Genomic DNA, 18,721 nt, shown 5'->3' on the forward strand with positions numbered 1-18,721 from the left:
TCAAGTTTTAAAAGTTACATGAGGAGATATAAGGATAAGATGCAAATCCTGCACCTAGCAGTGATCAAATGGTGGAGGAAAGAAATATGAGTGAAAGACTGTATGGCAAGATAGAACTGTGAGGTGTCTGACACTTAGTAGGCACTCAGAAGTATTTGTCGAATAAGTCAAAGAAAGAAAACCAGACCGACATTAAAAATTAGGAGATATTTAGCCAGGCACAATGGCTCACATCTGTAATCACAGCACTTTGGGAGGCCGAGGCGAGTGAATCATTTGAGGACAGGAGTTCAAGACCAGCCTGGTCAACACAGTGAAACACTGTCTCTACTAAAAATAAAAAAATTAAAAAAAAGAGACCAGAGATCTAGCGACTAGAAGCAGCATGGCCAAGCCGTGTGGGGTTGCAAACAGGTGGAGGTCTTCAGGCAGAATCTTTTCCAGGAGGCTGAGGAATTCCTCTACAGATTCTTGCCACAGAAAATCATATACCTGAATCAGCTCTTGCAAGAGGACTCTCTCAATGTGGCTGACCTGACTTCCCTCCGGGTCACACTGGACATCTCCATCCCAGATCCTCCACCCAAGGATGATGAGATGGAAACAGATAAGCAGGAGAAGAAAGAAGTCCCTAAGTGTGGATTTCTCCCTGGGAATGAGAAGGTCTTGTCCCTGCTTGCCCTGGTTAAGCCAGAAGTCTGGACTCTCAAAGAGAAATGCATTCTGGTAATCACATGGATCCAGCACCTGATCTCCAAGATTGAAGATGGAAATGATTTTGGGGTAGCAATCCAGGAGAAGGTACTGGAGAGGGTGAATGCCGTCAAGACCAAAATGGAAGCTTTCTAGACAACCATTTCCAAGTTACTTCTCAGAACGTGGGGATGCTGTGGCCAAAGCCTCCAAGGAGACTCATGTGATGTACGACCGGGCCTCGGTGCATGAGCGAGATGAGGCAGCCTATGGGGAGCTCAGGGCCATGGTGCTGGACCTGAGGGCCTTCTATGCTGAGCTTTATCATATCATAAGCAGCAACCTGGAGAAAATTGTCAACCCAAAGGGTGAAGAGAAGCCATCTATGTACTGAACCCAGGACTAGAAGGAAAATAAATGACCCAAATTAAAAAATAAATAAATAAATTAGCCAGGCATTGTGGCAGGTGCCTGTGATCCCAGCTACTCAGGAGGCTGAGGCATGAGAATCGCTTGAACCCAGGAGGTGGAGGCCAAGATTGTGCCACTGCATCCAGCCTGGGCGACAGGGCCAGATTCTGTCTAAAAAAAAAAAGGAAAATTTTTGTGAGCAATCAGGCAAGGGTCCCTGGAAGATGATGAATTTAAGCTGTCAGAGGTCAACATCATTTTAAAGGAGCAGGCACTAGAGATACAGCAAAGTACATGACAGATACTATCCATAACTTCAAGGGGTTTACACTTTATAGGCAACATAAGTAATAGCAAATACTTCAGACTCACTAATTAATCTTCCCAAGTATAATAAGTGCAAGGCAGCGATACAGGGTACTGGGGGACTGTAAACTCCTGAAAAACAGGAACTGAGTACTGAATTTTTCTTTCTTTCCTGCTGTATTTATAAGCTAGATCTGAGGGATCTGCGTTTTTTTTTGTTTGTTTGTTTTTAATTTACAAATAAATTTCAAGCTTTATCTCTCTTTTTTTTTTTTTTTTGAGATGGAGTCTCACCCTGTTGCCCAGGCTGGAGTACAATGGCATGGTCTCAGCTCACTGCAACCTCTGCCTCCCAGGTTCAAGCGATTCTCCTGCCTCAGCCTCCTGAGTAGCTGAGACTACAGGCATGTGCCACACAACTGGCTAATTTTTGTATTTTTAATAGAGATGGGGTTTCACTATGTTGGCCAAACTCCTGACCTTGTGACCCGCCCACCTCGGCCTCCCAAAGTGCTGGAATTACAGGCGTGAGCCACCACGCCTGGCCTACTTAGATTCTCTTTTTTTGAATAGGTATTACTTGCACATGATACAAAATTTAAAAACATAAAAGGGTATAGCATGAAAAATCTCCATATATCCCTTCCCCGGAGGTCAGTGACATTGGAATTCCTTGTGTATCTTTCCAGAACTAGTCTCCCCACAATCAAACAAACTCATGTATAATTACGTAAGTGGGAGCATGCCATACTCACCAGTTAGCACTTACTTTTCTTGGAGATTTTTCCATATTGGCACATAATCTGTATGGCTGCATAATACTTCACTGTGTTCTATCACAATTTGTTTAATTAATAGCTCATTGATGGACTTGTAGTGTTTTGTTTTGTTTTTGAGATGGAGTCTCGCTCTTGTTACCCAGGCTGGAGTTCAATGGCACAATCTTGGCTCACCGCAACCTCCCCCTCCAGGGTTCAAGGGATTCTCCTGCCTCAGCCTCCCAAGGAGCTGGCATTACAGGCATCCACCACCACACCTGGCTAATTTTGTATTTTTAGTAGAGATGGGGTTTCTCCGTGTTGGCCAGGCTGGTCTTGAACTCCCAACTTCAGGTGATCCGCCCACCTCAGCCTCCAAAAGTGATGAGATTATAGACGTGAATCACCATGCCCAGCCTTGTTTTGTTCTTTTAAGTAATAGGTTTTATCTTTTTGTATTTTTCATAGAGACGGGGTTTCACTATGTTGGCCAGGCTGGTCTCAAACTCCTGACCTCATGATCCTACCGCCTCTGCCTTCCAAAGTGCTGGGATTACAGGCACGGGCCACCGTGCCCAGCCATAATAGGTTTTATCTTTTAGAGCAGTGTTAGGTTTACAGAAAGATGAGCAGAAAGTACAGTGAGCTCCACACGCCCCCTCTCATCACTTTTCCTTATTATTAACACTTTGCTTTATGGTACTTTTGTTACAATTGTTGAGCCAATGTTGATACATTATTATTAACTAAAGTCCATAGTTTACATTAGGGTTCATTGTTTCTATTGCACATACTATGAATTTTGACAAGTATATAACAACATGGATCTACCATGGCAGTATTATAGGGAATAGTTTCACTGCCTTAAAATCCCCTGAGCTCCCTCCCTCCCTCCCCAAGAATTCCTGGTGAAATGTAGCTTTTTCCAAAGTTATTTGTAGTTTGGTTCTGGGATCCTTTCATAACCCGACTGCAAGCTTCCTTTACAGCTTGTTCCCTGCCACCTGTGCTCTGGACACACCACATGGGGCCTGGTCTCTGAAACTGCCCTGCAGACCTCACTGTGGCAGGTCCTCGCCAGTCTCCTGCTGCCCTCCTGCGGGGTACACTCTCACTCCCGGTTTCAGGTCCAGCTCAGATGTCACCTTCTCTCTGAGGGCATTCTCATTGCATTCCAATCCCCATGCCCCCAAGTCCCCTAACAGAGTATGTGTTTATTTATTCATTTATGCAACAAACATAGAGGGCATCTGGTAGGAAACACAGGGCCATGAAGCCCAGCTTGCAGATGGGCAAAAGTTCCTTGAAGAAAATAAAACTGAGTAATGTGATTCAAGGTGCACGATGATCAGGAAGGTAACATTTAAGAAGGGACTAGGCCGGGCACGGTGGCTCACGCCTATAATCCCAACACTTTGGAAGGCCGAGGAGGGTGGATCACCTGAAGTCAGCAGTTCGAGACCAATCTGATCAACATGATGAAACCCTGTCACTACTAAAAATACAAAAATTAGCCAGGCGTGGTGGCGGGCACCTGTAATCTCAGCTACTCGGGAGGCTGAGGCAGGAGAATCGCTTGAACTTGGGAGGCGGAGGTTGCAGTGAGATCATGCCATTGCACTCCAGCCTGGGCAAAAAGAGAGAAACTCCGTCTCAAAAAAAAAAAAAAAAAGACTAAGGAGGAGTGTTCCAGGTGGAAGAAACTACAAGTGCAGACCTCCAGGAACATCTGCATGGCTCACGTATCTGCTCTTTCTAGTTGTTGTTGTTATTGTTTTGTTGTTGTTGTTTTGTTTGTTTGTTTTTTGAGACAGGACTCTATCACCCAGGCTGGAGTACGGTGGTACAGTCATACTTTACTGCAACCTCGAACTCCTGGGCTCAAGTGATCTTCCTACCTCAGCCTTTCTAGTAGCTGGGACCACAGGCATGCACCATCATGTCCGACTAATGTTTTTAATTTTTTTTTTTTTTTAAAGAGACAGGGTCGCCGGGCGGGGTGGCTCATGCCTGTAATCCCAGCACTTTGGGAGGCCGAGGCGGGTGGATCACGAGGTCAAGAAATCGAGACCATCCTGGTCAACATGGTGAAACCCCGTCTCCACTAGAAATACAAAAACTTAGCTAGGCATGGTGGCGCGTGCCTGTAATCCCAGCTACTCAAGAGGCTGAGGCAGGAGAATTGCCTGAACATAGGAGGCGGAGGTTGCGGTGTGCCGAGATCGCGCCATTGCACTCCAGCCTGGGTAACAAGAGCGAAACTCCGTCTCAAAAAAAAAAAAAGAGAGAGACAGGGTCTTGCTATGTCACCCAGGCCGGTCTCGAACCCCTGGCCTCGAGTGATTCTCTGGCCTTGGCTTCCCAAAGTGCTGGGATTACAGCCATGAGCCACTGTGCTCAGCCCATTTGCTAGTTTTTGAAGAAAGAGAACGATCCTTAGGCATGAGTTAATCTATGTACACTTAGTAACCAGCTGGGCCTGGTACACAGTGGAGCCTGGAAATGTACAGCAGGACTGTCTGATCCACGGCCAGGCCCTTCGCTGTGGCTCCTACCCTTCCCTGCAAACACTCCTCAACCTCACTCTCCCCAGCTGGGCGCTGGGGGCTTTGTTTGCTGAAACATTTGAGCCCTTGATACCAAGCCCCAATTACTCAAGGGAAAACTATTGCCTCTTTAAAGAGTTCAAAAGCCCAAGACTTTTTATAAATAGCTCGTATCCTTTCACCAGCCCTTAAGGCTGCAATTTATGGCCCATTTCCCCAAAGGCAGACAGACCTACAGACAGGTTACTTCCCTTAGAGTCCGGGTTCCTACAATTGTGGGATGCTCCCACTTCCTTTTTGCATTTTATGACCTCCTGGCTGGCTAATCCTGAAATTGGTTACATGGGAAGAAGGCGAATTGTGGAATTGTGCGAGGCTGCCGCTGCCTCGGAAACCAGAGGCCATACCAGACTCAGGGAAAGGCTGGTGGGTGCTGGGGAAGGCCTGGCAGCCTGGTCCCTTGCTGTGGCTGGCTGTTCTGGTATCCAGAACATTTCTGCAAGACAGACCCAGAGTGGAGGCCTCAGCCTGATAGGTCCGCTGTGGAGTCTACCACAGAGGGGCAGACAAGAGGCAAAACAAAAACGGAAACAAAAACACACAGTCCGGTGGTAATGCCGCAACATCAATGAGAAGCCGCTCCTCACACACACACAGGGCTCTTTCGTTTTTAGAAATGAAAGAGAAATGAAAATCAAAGAGAAATGCCTTTCATTTAGTTATTACAGATCTTCAGCGAATTGGATTTTTTTTCCTTTTTTTTGAGATAGAGCCTTGCTCTGTCATCCAGGCTGGAGTGCATGGCACGATCTTGGCTCACTGCAACCTCCACCTCCTGGGTTCCAGTGATTCTCCTGCCTCAGCCTCCTGCGTAGGTGGGATTATAGGCCTGCATCACCACACCCAGCTAATTTGTTGTATTTTTAGTAGAGACAGGGTTTCACCATGTGGGCCAGGCTGGTCACAAACTCCTGACTTCAAGTGATCCACCAGCCTTGGTGTCCCAAAGTGCTGGGATTACAGGCGTAAGGCCACCACACCCAGCCATGAGTAGGGCTTCTGACATCCTTCTGACAGATGAGGACACAGCTCCAGAGACTAGGCTGGGTTGCACAGCCAGGAGGTGGCAGACCATATCCTGATCCTGGCTTCAAAGGCAGAGTTAGGGGCTGGAGGTCATCAGAGCAATGAGAGGTAGGGAAAGAGAGTAGCCTTTGGGATGGGTGGACCAGCTTTCAATAGACTGTAAAGAGTGAAAGGGTGTTCTAGCAGGGGGCACAGCAGAAGGGGCAAGGCCTGTCACAGGACCACGCCAGCACTAGCCTGGCCCAGGGTGTGGGGAGGTGTGAGCCTCTTGCTGATATGTCTTGCAAATCTCTTCCATTGCACACTAGCCTCCTCCTTCCTTCCCTACAGTCTTTTCTCTAGTTCATTCCCTGTCACCCAGATGGTGAGGCAGCATCCAGGAGCACAGGCCGCGAGTTCAAATCCCTTTTACCAGCTTTGTGGCTTTGGGCAATTGGCTTATCCTCTCTGGTCCTCCTTTTTCTCATCTCTAAAATGAGCTTGGTAACAGCAGGACTGGGGTGAGCACTGGCCTCAACAGTGATGGCTGATACTGTATTATTCCCATGACGGTTGTCCTAGCAGTGCTCCCTTTCCCAAGTGCAGCTCATAACTCATCGCTTGCCCTGCTCAGAAGACCAGCACTGACCGTGTTTTTTGGTATTCAAGGCCTTCTAAGCTCCGATCCCAAACCTTCTCCAGCCCTACTCTGGGCCTCAGTTACCTTGTTCTGTCGATGGTCTGAAATCCTCAGAGGAGAGGGGACATACTGGCATGAATTCCCTATGACACCGTGGAATGAACATCAGCGTGGGAGTCAAGAAAAGCCCGTTCATAGTCTGGCTCTTCCAGCAATGCCATGTGAGGAGGGCACCTCACTTCCTAGAGTGCCAGTGGCCCTGCCTATAGGGAGGGGTCCTGGGCCTCTGCTGGCTTCTCTGGGAGGCTGGCACCATGGCATGCTTCACCTTCTGGAGCATCATGGATACCCTTGGAGTGTTTCCTTTTCCTCATTCAACAAATGGTGTCTTCATTTCATGCTGTCCATATAAAAGGGCTCTATGAAAAACCCAGAGTCAAGGGGCCCAGCAGTGTAACTTACAGGATCATCTTGCATTTGGCTCTGCCACCAAGCATGTGTATGACCTCCCAGTTGGATGGCCAGACTGAGAGGGCAGGCTCTGCGTCTGTTAGGTTCATCCCAGCTCCCGGGCCTGACAAATAGTGTTCAATAAATATTTATTGGATAAATTAATTATGCAAGAGAAGCCTTGAGCACTGTGCTCAGTGTCCAGGGAGCATGTTTGAAACTGTACTGTGAATCTCAAAGGCCTTTGGAAATGAACTCATGTTACTATGAATATGACGGTGAATGATAATCAACAGGTCACAGCCATGTGACCTGGAGAGCAGTGATTAAAGAACATGTTTGTATTAGTGATAGGGGCCCTTTGTCTGAGCAGCTCCCCTCAGCCCTGCTCTGGCCCTCTCTCTCCCTCTGAGGGGATGGAAGTAATGTCACAGTGTGCCTTCTAGCTCCTCTGTCCTCTGTATTTTACAGCCAACATCCCTCTTAATCCCAACAGCAATTAGGTCAGGTGAGAATGATGATACCCATTTTACAGATGATGAAACTGAAGCAAAGAAGGGATAAAGAACTGGTCTAAGGTTCCCTACCCAGTGGATGCAGAGCTGGGATTTGAACCCAAGGCCACCCTGAAACGCACATTCTTTGGACTACCCCATCCTTCCTGTATTGTGGCCTTCAAGCAGCACATTCTTTTTTCTCAGCATCCATTTCCCAGGCTAACAGGACCACTTGTGAAAGACCAGACCGACCCAGTTTGTTTCCAGCCTTGGACAAGCCCAAACCGCTCTGTGCGCTGGGTGCTGGCAGCAGTCGGCCGAGTGTTTCCGACAGTCCCTGAAGGGGTTGAAACTCAGGGCAAGTGGAAACTTCCCCCAATGTGGTGTTCAGAGATGGAATTTTTTTCTCTCTCCTGATTTTGAAAGAGTGAGGATGGAGGCTGCAGTCTGGGCTGTGCTCCTCGAGGCCTGATGATTTATTCATCAGGTGGCTTTGGTACGAACATTCCTCTGCAGGAATTTGTTGTAGAGGGAAGTGGAGAGGCAAGGAAATCCACAGGCTTGCACACCATCCCCCCTCCAACCCTCAACCAGAGGTGAACAATGACAAGTCTCCAGGGGAAAAGGAGATCTGCACCCCCACCCCAAGCTGGGTGCTTGAGAAGCAGAGATAGTATCAGGGCAGCAGGAAACAATTAACTGCCATTGTATTACTCAGGCTGGAGCCGGAGGGCGGGTAGGGATTGGGGTGGGAGATCTGCAAGTTTGTTAGCGCTCCTGCCCTTTTACACGCAAGTGTACACTAATCCCCTTGAGCTCTAGGTTGGCTAAGCCAATAGTAAGGTCAAGTTGATTATTTCCTTCCCTTCCCTCCCTCTCTTCCTTCCTTCCTTCTTTCATTCCTTCCTTCCTTCTTTCCTTCCTTTCTTCCTTCCTTCTTTCCTTCCTTTCTTCCTTCCTTTTAATGTGAATTCTGGCTTCACCATTTACTATTTGGGTGGTAATTTGCTTAAACTTTGAAGGCCTCAGTTTCCTTATCTGTAAAATGACAAAAAATAATAGCACCTTATGTTTTTGTGGTGAGGCTTAGGTGAAGAGCTAATCCATTTCAAATGTTTGGCATGGGCCTGGCATATAAAAAGAACACCCTGAGTGTCAGCTTTTACTGTGACTATTGTTGACTTAGCAAACAGTGCTCATTAACCTACTGTGTGCCATGCATTGTATTAGTGTTAGTATGGTCCTGACTTCCAGTAACACTTGATTAGTAAGAGAATCTCTTAGGCCATCTGTTCTGCTATAACAAAATCCCTGAGACTGGGTCCTTTGTAAACAATAGAAATTTATTTCTCACAGTTCTGGAGGCTGCGAAGTCCAAGATCAAGGTGCTGGCAAGATTTGGTGTCTGGTGAGGGCCTGGTCTTTGCCTCCAAGATGGCACCTTGAACACTGTGTCCTCCAGAGGAGAAGAATACTGTATCCTCACATGGCAGAAGGGATGGATGGGCAAAAGGACTTCACTAGCTCCCTCCAGTCCTTTTATGTGTCACTAATCCTATTCATAAGGGCTCTGTCCTCATTATTTAATTGCCTCCGAATGGCCCCACCTCTTATTTATTTATTTATTTATTTTTGAGACAGTCTCACTCTGTCGCCCAGGCTGGAGTGCAGTGGTGCAGTCTCTGCTCACTGCAACCTCCACCTCCCGGGTTCAAGCGATTCTCCTGCCTCAGCCTCCTGAGTAGCTGGGACTACAGGCGCATGCCACCACACCCAGCTAATTTTTTATTTTCAGTAGAGACAGAGTTTCACCATGTTGGCCAGGCTGGTCTCAAACTCCTGACCTCAGGATGATTTGCCTGCCTTGTCTCCCAAAGTGCTGGGATTACAGGCGTGAGCCACTGCGCCCAGCGGTCCCACCTCTTGATACCATTGCATCGAGGATTAAGTTTTAACATGAATTTTGGAGGGGATACAAATATTCAAACCATAACAAAGGGGATGGACATTAAACAGTTATAACACAGCATGGTCAATGAAACGCAGGCACATCATAACACTAGCACTTACTACATGTCAGGCGCTCTCTGAAGGTCATCACTTGCCTTATTTAATCTTCACAACTGTCTCGTGAAGCAGATATTTTCTCCCTCCTTTTAGATGCAGAGACTAAAATGCAAGACTAACCTCCCTTAGGCCACCCAGCTGTAGGAGGTGGGATGAGAAGCCAGGCAGCCTACACTAAGGGCAGAGGGACACCTGACCAGCCTGACACAGGAGAGTCTGCATGGAGGAAAGATGTCTGAGTTGACCTTGAAGGTCAAGTACATCAGGCAGGAGTGACCAGGAAGCAGGGGATTCCAGGCAGAGGGAGCAGCGTGTGGAAGGTTCACTCTGCTGTGCAAAGCTCAGAATTTAACCTGGTTTCCTTTGCCTTTAAAATGGGAGTCAACTGGGTCAGGCACAGTGGTTCATGTCTGTAATCCCAGCACACTGGAAGGTCAAGGTGAGCGAATTGTTTGAGCTCAGGAGTTTGAGACCAGCCTGGGCAACATGGAGAAACCCCATCTCTACAAAAAACAAAAAAATTAGCCAGCCAGGTGTGGTGGCACACTCTGTAGTTCCAGCTACCCAGGAAGCTGAGGCTGGAGGATCACTTGAGCCCGGGAGGTTGAGGCTGCAATGAGGAATGAGTGGGTGACACAGTGAGACCCTGTGTCAACAAAAAGGGGGAGTCACACTTTGTAGTGATGATAATTGTGAGGATGAACAAATGTATATATAATATGTAAACTGCTTTACACAGTGCTGTGGTGCATGAACGCCCAGGAAATTCATTCATTTGTTCATTCATTCAACACATTTTTATTGAGTACCTACCATAAGCCAGGTTCCTGGGCACTGGGAATATAATGGTGAGCAAAGACAAACTCCTTGCCCTCATAGAGCATACATTCCAGTAGACAAGACAGACAATAAACAACTAAACAAAAAATGTAAATATAAGAGCAGGTAGTGATGAAATATAAACTAGGCTAAGGGGAGGTAGGAGGTTGAAGGACAGAATATTTTGGACAGGGAGGTCAGATAAGCCCTTTCTGGCTGGGCACGGTGGCTCATGCCTGTAATCCCAGCACTTTGGGAGGCGGAGGCGGGTGGATCATCTGAGGTCAGGAGTTTTTGACCAGCCTGGCCAACATGGTGAAACTCTATCTCTACTAAAAATACAAAAATTAACTAGGTGTGGTGGCGGGTGCCTACAATTCCAGCTACTCAGGAAGCTGAGGCAGGAGAATAGCTTGAACCTGAGAGGTGGAGGTTGCAGTAAGCCGAGATCACACCACTGTACTTAAGCCTGGGTGACAGAGTGAGACTCTGTCTCCAAAAAATAAAAAAAGATAAGGCCTTTCTGAGGAGGTGGCAACTAAACAAAGCTGAATGAAGTGAAGGAGTGAGCCATGCAAATATGTGGCCAAAGAGCTTTCCAGACCGAAGGACCAGCACATCCAAAGGCCCTGAGACAGAACATGCTGGTGTGATGGAAGGAGTCTGAGGAAGGCCACGTGTCAGGAAGGAAGTGAGTAAGAGGTAGGGCGGGTGGGAGAGATACAGTCAGGGACAGGTCAGTTGGAGCCTGTGGGCCACTATGTGGGCTTCAGATACAGTTTTAAAGGAAAAGAGAAGCCACAGAGATGGCGGGGGGAGGAGGATTGTTTGAGGGAAGGAGTAACTTCTGATTTTGTGCTAGGTGTTAGGCATGGCTCCTGCCTCCCAGTGGCACCCAATCTAGTGAGAAGAGATGACTGTTAAACAGCCAGTGTGCTAAGTGAAACAACAGACAAATCAGAATAGCAGGACTTCCTGCATACCAGGCACTCTTGGAAGGCCATGATTTCTTTTATGTCATCTTCACAAGTGTCTCATGAGGGAGGTACCATTACATTCTCCCCTGTTCAGAAGCAGAGACTGAAGAGCAGAGGGGTGAAGTAGCCCAATGCCACACTGCTGGTAACAGCTCTCAGCTGATTCCCTGGGGAGGCAGGGGGAGACCTGTTTAGAGATAGATAATTCAGAGGGAGGGTGGTGGCTTGGAGGGTGGTGGCACACGTGGAGACGGTGAGAACTGATAGGATTCTGCATCTGTTTTGGCAGAGGTGGTGAGAACAGATCCGATCATTTGAATGTGCACCTTTAATTGTCAATACGATTTTGCTGCTGGATCAGATGTAGGGTCAGAAGTAAAGAGAGAAATCGAGAATGAGCCCAGGATTTTTGGCCTGAGCTACCAGGTAAATTGAATCTTTACTGAGATGAGGAAAGCTGTAGGAAAAGCAGGTTGAGAGGGAAAGCCGAGACTTCGGCTTGGTTAAAACAGGCAAAAATACGTGTTTACAGAATAAATGAAAGCAGCCGCCACCGAATAGCCGAATGGTGCGCACCCACCCTTCCCACGCTCTTTTATGGCAGTGGAGGGACATCTGCGGTTAAAATGGTTGAAAAGTGCTTTTTAGTCACGTCTTTTTCACACACACGCCTCACCCGCACCCCTGGGTTCCAGAGAGAGAGGCCCATAGCTGCGTGACCTTCTCACTTTGTTTTTACACCTTTAACTTTGTTTTGGTAGCTTTGACCTGAAGACAGCAGTTCCAATCCAGTTTGTACTCCTGGGTCAAGGAGAGGCTTCCTGCCTGGAATGCTTTCCCTGGCTCCCCTTGAACCCCCTACCCCTAAGCTTTTCTTTGTATGTAGATCATGGTCCTATGACCCCTGGCAAAGGCAGAGGTGGGCTGGGGGCCTGCAGGGCTGGGAAGTGTGAAGTTTCTCTGCTGTTAGAGGAAGCCCGGGTGATTCAGTGAGCTGGGCGCTATCATTAGGAAGGAAAACAGCACATAGCAGGGGTCTCTATCAGGGCCATTTGTCTGCCTGCCCCCTCCCTGGGGAGGGCTTCCCAGGGGCCTGGCAGCCCCTTCCTGCTCTTGCTTATGCCATGTGACAGGCGTCTTTAGTTCTGAAAAACTTTGGGCCTGTAGATCCAGTTCATCCCCGTCTTGGGTTATCTGGACAATTGCAGATTTTTCTTTGGTCTGTTTTTTATGGTGTGTGTGGGCATGCAAGCATATAGGGACTAAATCCAGGAAGCCTGCTAGGAAAGACCACATTTGAGGCTCAGACCTCCAAATTTCCCACCAGATTTCAGCTCAAACATAATTTTCTTTCTTTCTTTTTTTTTTGAGTCGGAGTCTCACACTGTCACCCAGTTTGTAGTGCAGTGTCTCGATCTCGGCTCACTGCAATCTCGGCCTCCTGGGTTCCAGCAATTTTCCTGCCTCAGCCTCCCGAGTAGCTGGGACTACAGACGTGTGCCACCACGCCCAGCTAATTTTTTTGTATTTTTAGTAGAGACAGGGTTTGACCATATTGGCCAGGATGGTCTCCATCTCCTGACCTCATGATCCACCCGCCTCGGCCTCCCAAAGTGCTGGGATTGCAGGCATGAGCCTCCGCGCCCATCCTCAGATATCACTTTCTAAGACAGGCCTTCCCTGACCTCTGCCTGAACCATTTGCTACCTTATCACCTGATTTAATTTCCCTGCAGCAGTTTTCACTCTTTAAAATTCTCCTGACCATCTATTTCTTACATACCTGCTTCTTGTTTGCTTCCTTCACTTTAGAATGTATGCACCCTCCGTCATAGTCTTGCTCCTTACATAGCCTGAGCCCAACCCTGTTCCTGGTACCTACTGGGCCCTTAGTCAAAGTTAGTTGACCTGGTTGACCTTGACCCGGGTGATCAGCTGTAGGGCCCTTGGGAAAGTCCAGTCAGCAGGCACTGCCTGCTCCTTGTTTGGATCTCTGCTTACTATTAGAGGACCTGAGTTACAATTTTTCCTTTTTTGGCTGTGGAGCTTCCCTGACCCTTTATCAGCAGTTTCTCCCTTCTTTTTTTTTTTTGAGACGGAGTCTTGCTCTGTTGCCAGGCGCCAGGCTGGAGTGCAGGGGCGCGATCTCGGCTTACTGCAACCTCCGCTTCCTGGGTTCAAGCAATTCTCCTGCCTCAGCCCCCCAGGTAGCTGGGACTACAGGTGTGTGCCACCACACCCAGCTAATTTTTTTGTATTTTCAGTAGAGACAGGGTTTCACCATGTTGGCCAGGATGATCATGATCTCGATCTCTTGACCTCATGATCCGCCCGCCTGTGCCTCCCAAAGTGCTGGGATTACAGGCTTGAGCCACTGCGCCTGGCCAGTTTCTCCCTTCTTTTCCCCTCAAGCACTTCTCACATCATCTCAGCTTCTGCCTTACCTGTGTCTCTCTAGATCTGTGCTCTTAATGTGCCCCCACCCCGCCTCTCACTGTGGATCTCTCTCCGTCTGCCCTCCATTTCTCTATTTCTGTCTTCCTTTCCTCTGCTTTCTCCCACAGCTGTCTGTCTTCTTTCCTTTATTGAGTTTTTACCTCATGGCAAATGCTGTACACAGACTCTCACTGACCCCTGACAACAGTCCAAGTGAGAGAGGTCATTATTGCCCTCATTTTCCAGATGGGGAAACTGAGACTAGGGAAGACTCCTTTGGTCTCACTCAAAGCACTGCTTGCAGGTTGTTTGGTTTTTCCTCATCCCAAGGTCAAAGAAACTTGGGGAAGTCAGAGCTAGAAGGAGAGAGACAGCTATAAACTGCCTCCACCAGGTCATCTGTGTCATCTGCTAACTTCAGCAGATCCTTTGGGGGAAGAGGTGATAAGGAAGATGGGAATAAAGCTTTCTTCTCATTCAGTCTACCAGAAATAGGAGCTCTTCAAATTTAACATGGAGGCAGAAAGGCCAGAATGAATGAGGTTAAACCATGATCTCCCAGACTGCATTTTCAAGAGATGTGTGGGGCAGCCTTGGAAATAGCTACTCCCCAGCTCGCCTGGCCTGTAGAAGTTATTGTTAAAGAGTAAAGGGAAATGATCCTAATACATTCCGCTTCTGGCCTCCCCCACAGAGTGGGCTGGTAACCGTTATTTACAAGGCTGGCTTATTCATGGCCACTGAAGCTAGGAGAGGCAGGATGGAGACAGAATCTAACAAACGGTTTATTTATATCTACATCCCAGACCTCAAAAGGAAAATTCCCATACTTAGACATTCCTAGATGGCCTGCGACACAGGATATTTAAAGTAACAATGGGCCAAATTCTTGCTCACATTTTTGGCAGAGCTCCAGTCTGTAAGTCCACAAGAGAAAGACTTGGGCTGTGTAACATGGAGGGAGGGGGGCTGTTTCTAATTTGAGACCTGTTTAAGATCTGACTTCCCCCTCCTTCCTGGAGTTACAAGGAAAACATGATTTTGATTTTAGAGACAACATTCCATGTGATCTACTTTGGAAGATTTTAGAAGTTGAAGCTGTGTCCTGCCCCTTGCCTCTGAGAAAAAGGGGGTTGTTAAAAGAACTGATAGAATACACTTTGAAAAACCCTAGAACTCCTCTTCCATTTCTTCTACCTGAGTCAGGGGTTGGCGGGGGCGAATAGCCACTACCTATGGGCAGTCTAATAGCCAAATCCTCTGAAGGCTGCAGATGACCATATAGCGCTGTATATGGTTGTCTACAAAATAGTCATGAGCCATTTAAAACAAGGCTTTGTGGCCAGGCGCGGTGGCTCACACCTGTAATCTCAGCACTTCGGGAGGCTGAGGCAGGCAGATCACGAGGTCAAGACATTTGAGACCATCACGGTGAACCTCGTATCTACTAAAAATAAAAAAATTAGCTGGGCGTAGTGGCACAGGCCTATAGTCCCAGCTACGCGGATCACTTGAACCCAGGAGGCAGAGGTTGCAGTGAGCCGAGATCGCGCCACTGCATTCCAATTTGGCGACAGAGCAAGACTGTGTTTCAAAAAAAAAAAAAAGAAATCGTCTTTGTGATGTTAGTTCCAAGGAAAATCTAAGGAAGGGGTTTTAATGGTGATTTATTAGCTTGGGCAACATAACAAGGCAAAAAATTTTAAAAAATTAGGGCCAAGTGTGATGGCTTACGCCTGTAAGCCCAACACTTTGGGAGGCCAAGGCAAGCAGATCACGAGATCAGGAGTTCAAGACCAGCCTGATGAACATGGTGAAACCCCATCTCTACTAAAAATACAAAAATTAGCCAGGTGTGGTGGCAGGTGCCTGTAATCACAGCTACTTGGGAGGCTAAGGCAAGAGACTCGCTTGAACCCGGGAGGCAGAGATGCAATGAGCTGATACTGCACCACTGCACTTCAGCCTAAGTGACAGAGCAAAACTCTGTCTCAAAAAAGAAAAAATTATCCCGGCATGGTGTCACACACCTGTATTCCTAGCTACTCGGGGGGCTGAGGTGAGAGGACTGCTTGAGCCCAGGAGTTTGAGGCCGCAGTGAGCTATGACTGCGCCACTGCACCTTAACCTGGTGACAGAGTGAGACCCTGTCTCTAAACAACAGCAACAACAAAAAAGTGACTTACTGTACTTATAGTCAAGGTGACTTTTTTCCCCCAATAACTTTTTTGAGGTATGATGGACATATAAAAAGCTGTGCATATTTAATATATACAATTCAATGAATTAACCTCTTCCCAATGCTGTGATAATTCTAAACACCAGCCTTGTAAAGAAATAGAAAAATGTGCCAGGCACAGTGGCTCACGCCTGTAAACCCAGCACTTTAGGAGGCCAAAGCAGGTGGATCACCTGAAGTCAGGAGTTCGAGACCATTGCACTCCAGCCTGGGCAACAAGAGTGAAACTTGTCTCAAAAAAACAAACAACAACAAAAAACACTACTCATAGTCAATACTACTGATAGTCAATATAGTGATAACCAATATTGATAACTAGGTAGTGTCTAGAACCTGCAGATAGAGCAGTGAATAAAACTGCCTTTGACGTGGTAGCTCACACCTGTAATCCCAGCACTTTGGGAGGCCGAGGCAGGCGGATCACTTGAGGTAAGTTCAAAACCAGCCTGGCCAACATGGTGAAACCCGGTTTCTACTAAAAATATAAAAATTAACTGGGCATGCTGGTAGGCGCATGTAATCCCAGCTACTTGGGAGGTCCAGGCAGGAGAATTACTTGAGCCCAGGAGGCAGAGGTTGCAGTGAGCAGAAATTGCACCACTACACACCAGCCTGGGTGACAGAGCAAGACTCCATCTCAAAAATAATAATAATAATTAAAAAATAAATAAATAGTCGGGCACGGTGGCTCACACCTGTAATCCCAGCACTTTGGGAGGCCGAGGCGGGCAGATCACCTCAGGTCGGGAGTTTGAGACCAGCCTGACCAACATGGAGAAACCCTGTCTCTACTAAAAATATAAAATTAGCCAGCCGTGGTGGTGCATGCCTGTAATCCCAGCTACTCGGGAGGCTGAGGCAGGAGAATTGCTTAAACCTGGCAGGCAGAGGTTGTGGTGAGCGGAGATTGTGCCATTGCACTCCAGCCTGGGCAGAATGCAATGTGAGACAAGAGCGAAACTCTGTCTCAAAAAAATAATATATACACACATATATTTATAAATATATGTATAACTTTATATATTTTTAAAATAATATATAAAATAAAATTGCCTTTGAAGGGGGAAAGACAGATAGCAAATAAATTAAAAGAGCACATGTGCAATATAATTGCAAATTGAAATAAGGACAGCAAAGGAAAAGACGGGGGCTACAACAGAATATCACGGCAGCCCAGGAAGGCCTTTCTGAGGGTAAGAAGGAGTGAGTTGTGGGTCAGGTAAGGAGTAGAGGACTATGGCCTGGCAGAAGCAACAGCTTCTGAAGCAGGAAGGGCTCAGAAGCAGGAAAGGCTGCTTAGCTTGTTGAGAGAGTTAGAGGAGGTGCAGGAAGGGGCATGAGGTGAGAGTGGGAGAAGATAGAGGTAGGCTGGCCTACGTTAGGTAGGGTCTTACAGACTTCAGTAAGAAGACTGACTTTATTCCTAAAACCAATGAGAAGAAACTGAAGTCTATTTGTTATTTATTCTTTATTATTATTATTAATTATTTGAGATGGAATCTCACTCTTTCGCCCAGGCTGGAGTGCAGTAGTGTGATTTCGGCTCACTGCAACCTCTGCCTCCCAGGTTCAAGTGATTCTCCTGTCTCAGCCTCCTGAGTAGCTGGGATTACAGGCATGCACCACTATGCTCAGCTAATTTTTGTATTTTTAGTAAAGATGGGGTTTCAGCATGTTGCCCAAGCTCGAACTCCTGACCTCAGGCGATCTGCTCACCTTGGCCTCCCAAAGTGCTGGGATTACAGGTGTGAGCCACCGCACTCAGCCTGTTTATTTCTTAATTATTTAAAAACTCTTCTTATTTTGAAATAATTTTAGGTTTACAGAAAAGTTGCAAAGATGGTAGAGAATTGCCCTATATTTCTCAGCCAGCTTCCCCTAATTTTAATATCTTACATAACCATGGTACATTTATCAAAATCAGAAATTAACGTTGGCTCAATCCTGTATAGATTTTATGCAGATTTTACCAGTTTTTCCACTACTAGCCTTTCTCTGTTCCAGGATCCAGTCCAGGAAAACATTTACTTACGTTTTTCCCAGTCTATGACAATTTCTCAGCCTTTCCTTGTTTTTCAGGACCTTGACACTTTTGAACAGTACTGGTCTGGTATTTTGTAGACTGTCCCTCAATTTGGGTTTGTTGGATGTTTTCTCATGATTAGGCTAAAATCATGAATTTTGGGAAAGACTACCAGAGGTTAACTGTCCTTCTCACCACATGATATCAGGGGTATCTGGTAACATGACTTCTTCTCCTTCTTTGTATTTTTGAGGCAGGATCTTGCTCCATTGCCCAGGCTGGAGTGCACTGGCATCATCATGGCTCCCTGCAAGCTCAAACTCCATGGCTCGAGGGATCCTCCCACCTCAACCTCGAAAGTAGATGGGACTACAGGCATGTGCCACTATGCCTGGTTAATTTTTTTGGCATTTTTTTGTACAGACAGAGTTTCACCATGTTGCCCAAGCTGGTCTTGAACTCCTGGACTCAAGCCATCCGTCTACCTTGGTCTCCCAAAGTGCTGGGAGCCACCGTGCCTGGCCAACATGACATTATTGGTGAGATTTAGCCTTCACCAGGTTAAGGTGGCATCTGCCAGGTCGTAAAGTTGCTATTTTTCCTTTCCATATTCTGTTCTTTGGAAGTGCATTACTAAGCCCAGCCCGCACTCAAGAGGAGGAGAGAAGCTAGAGGGTTTTAAGAAGGGCAGTGACAAGAAAGGATTGGATAAGTGAATGATAGTGACTGTGTAATACTCCAAGTTGTGCAGATGTGAAGCTCACAGCCCAGTCAAACTGTATATTTTAAAGGCAG

The 18,721-nt window shown here is 47.0% G+C and overlaps 1 pseudogene; it reads left to right on the forward strand.

Annotated features, from left to right (window-relative positions):
• Positions 1-385: 385 nt before the first annotated feature.
• LOC105723059 (proteasome activator complex subunit 2-like) lies at positions 386-1,129 on the forward strand (annotated as a pseudogene).
• The last annotated feature ends 17,592 nt before the right edge of the window (positions 1,130-18,721 follow it).

This window comes from Aotus nancymaae, unplaced genomic scaffold, assembly GCF_030222135.1.
Source record: "Aotus nancymaae isolate 86718 unplaced genomic scaffold, 86718_ANA_hifiasm-v0.15.2.pri h1tg000064l_1, whole genome shotgun sequence".
NCBI classification, from domain to species: Eukaryota; Metazoa; Chordata; class Mammalia; order Primates; family Aotidae; genus Aotus; species Aotus nancymaae.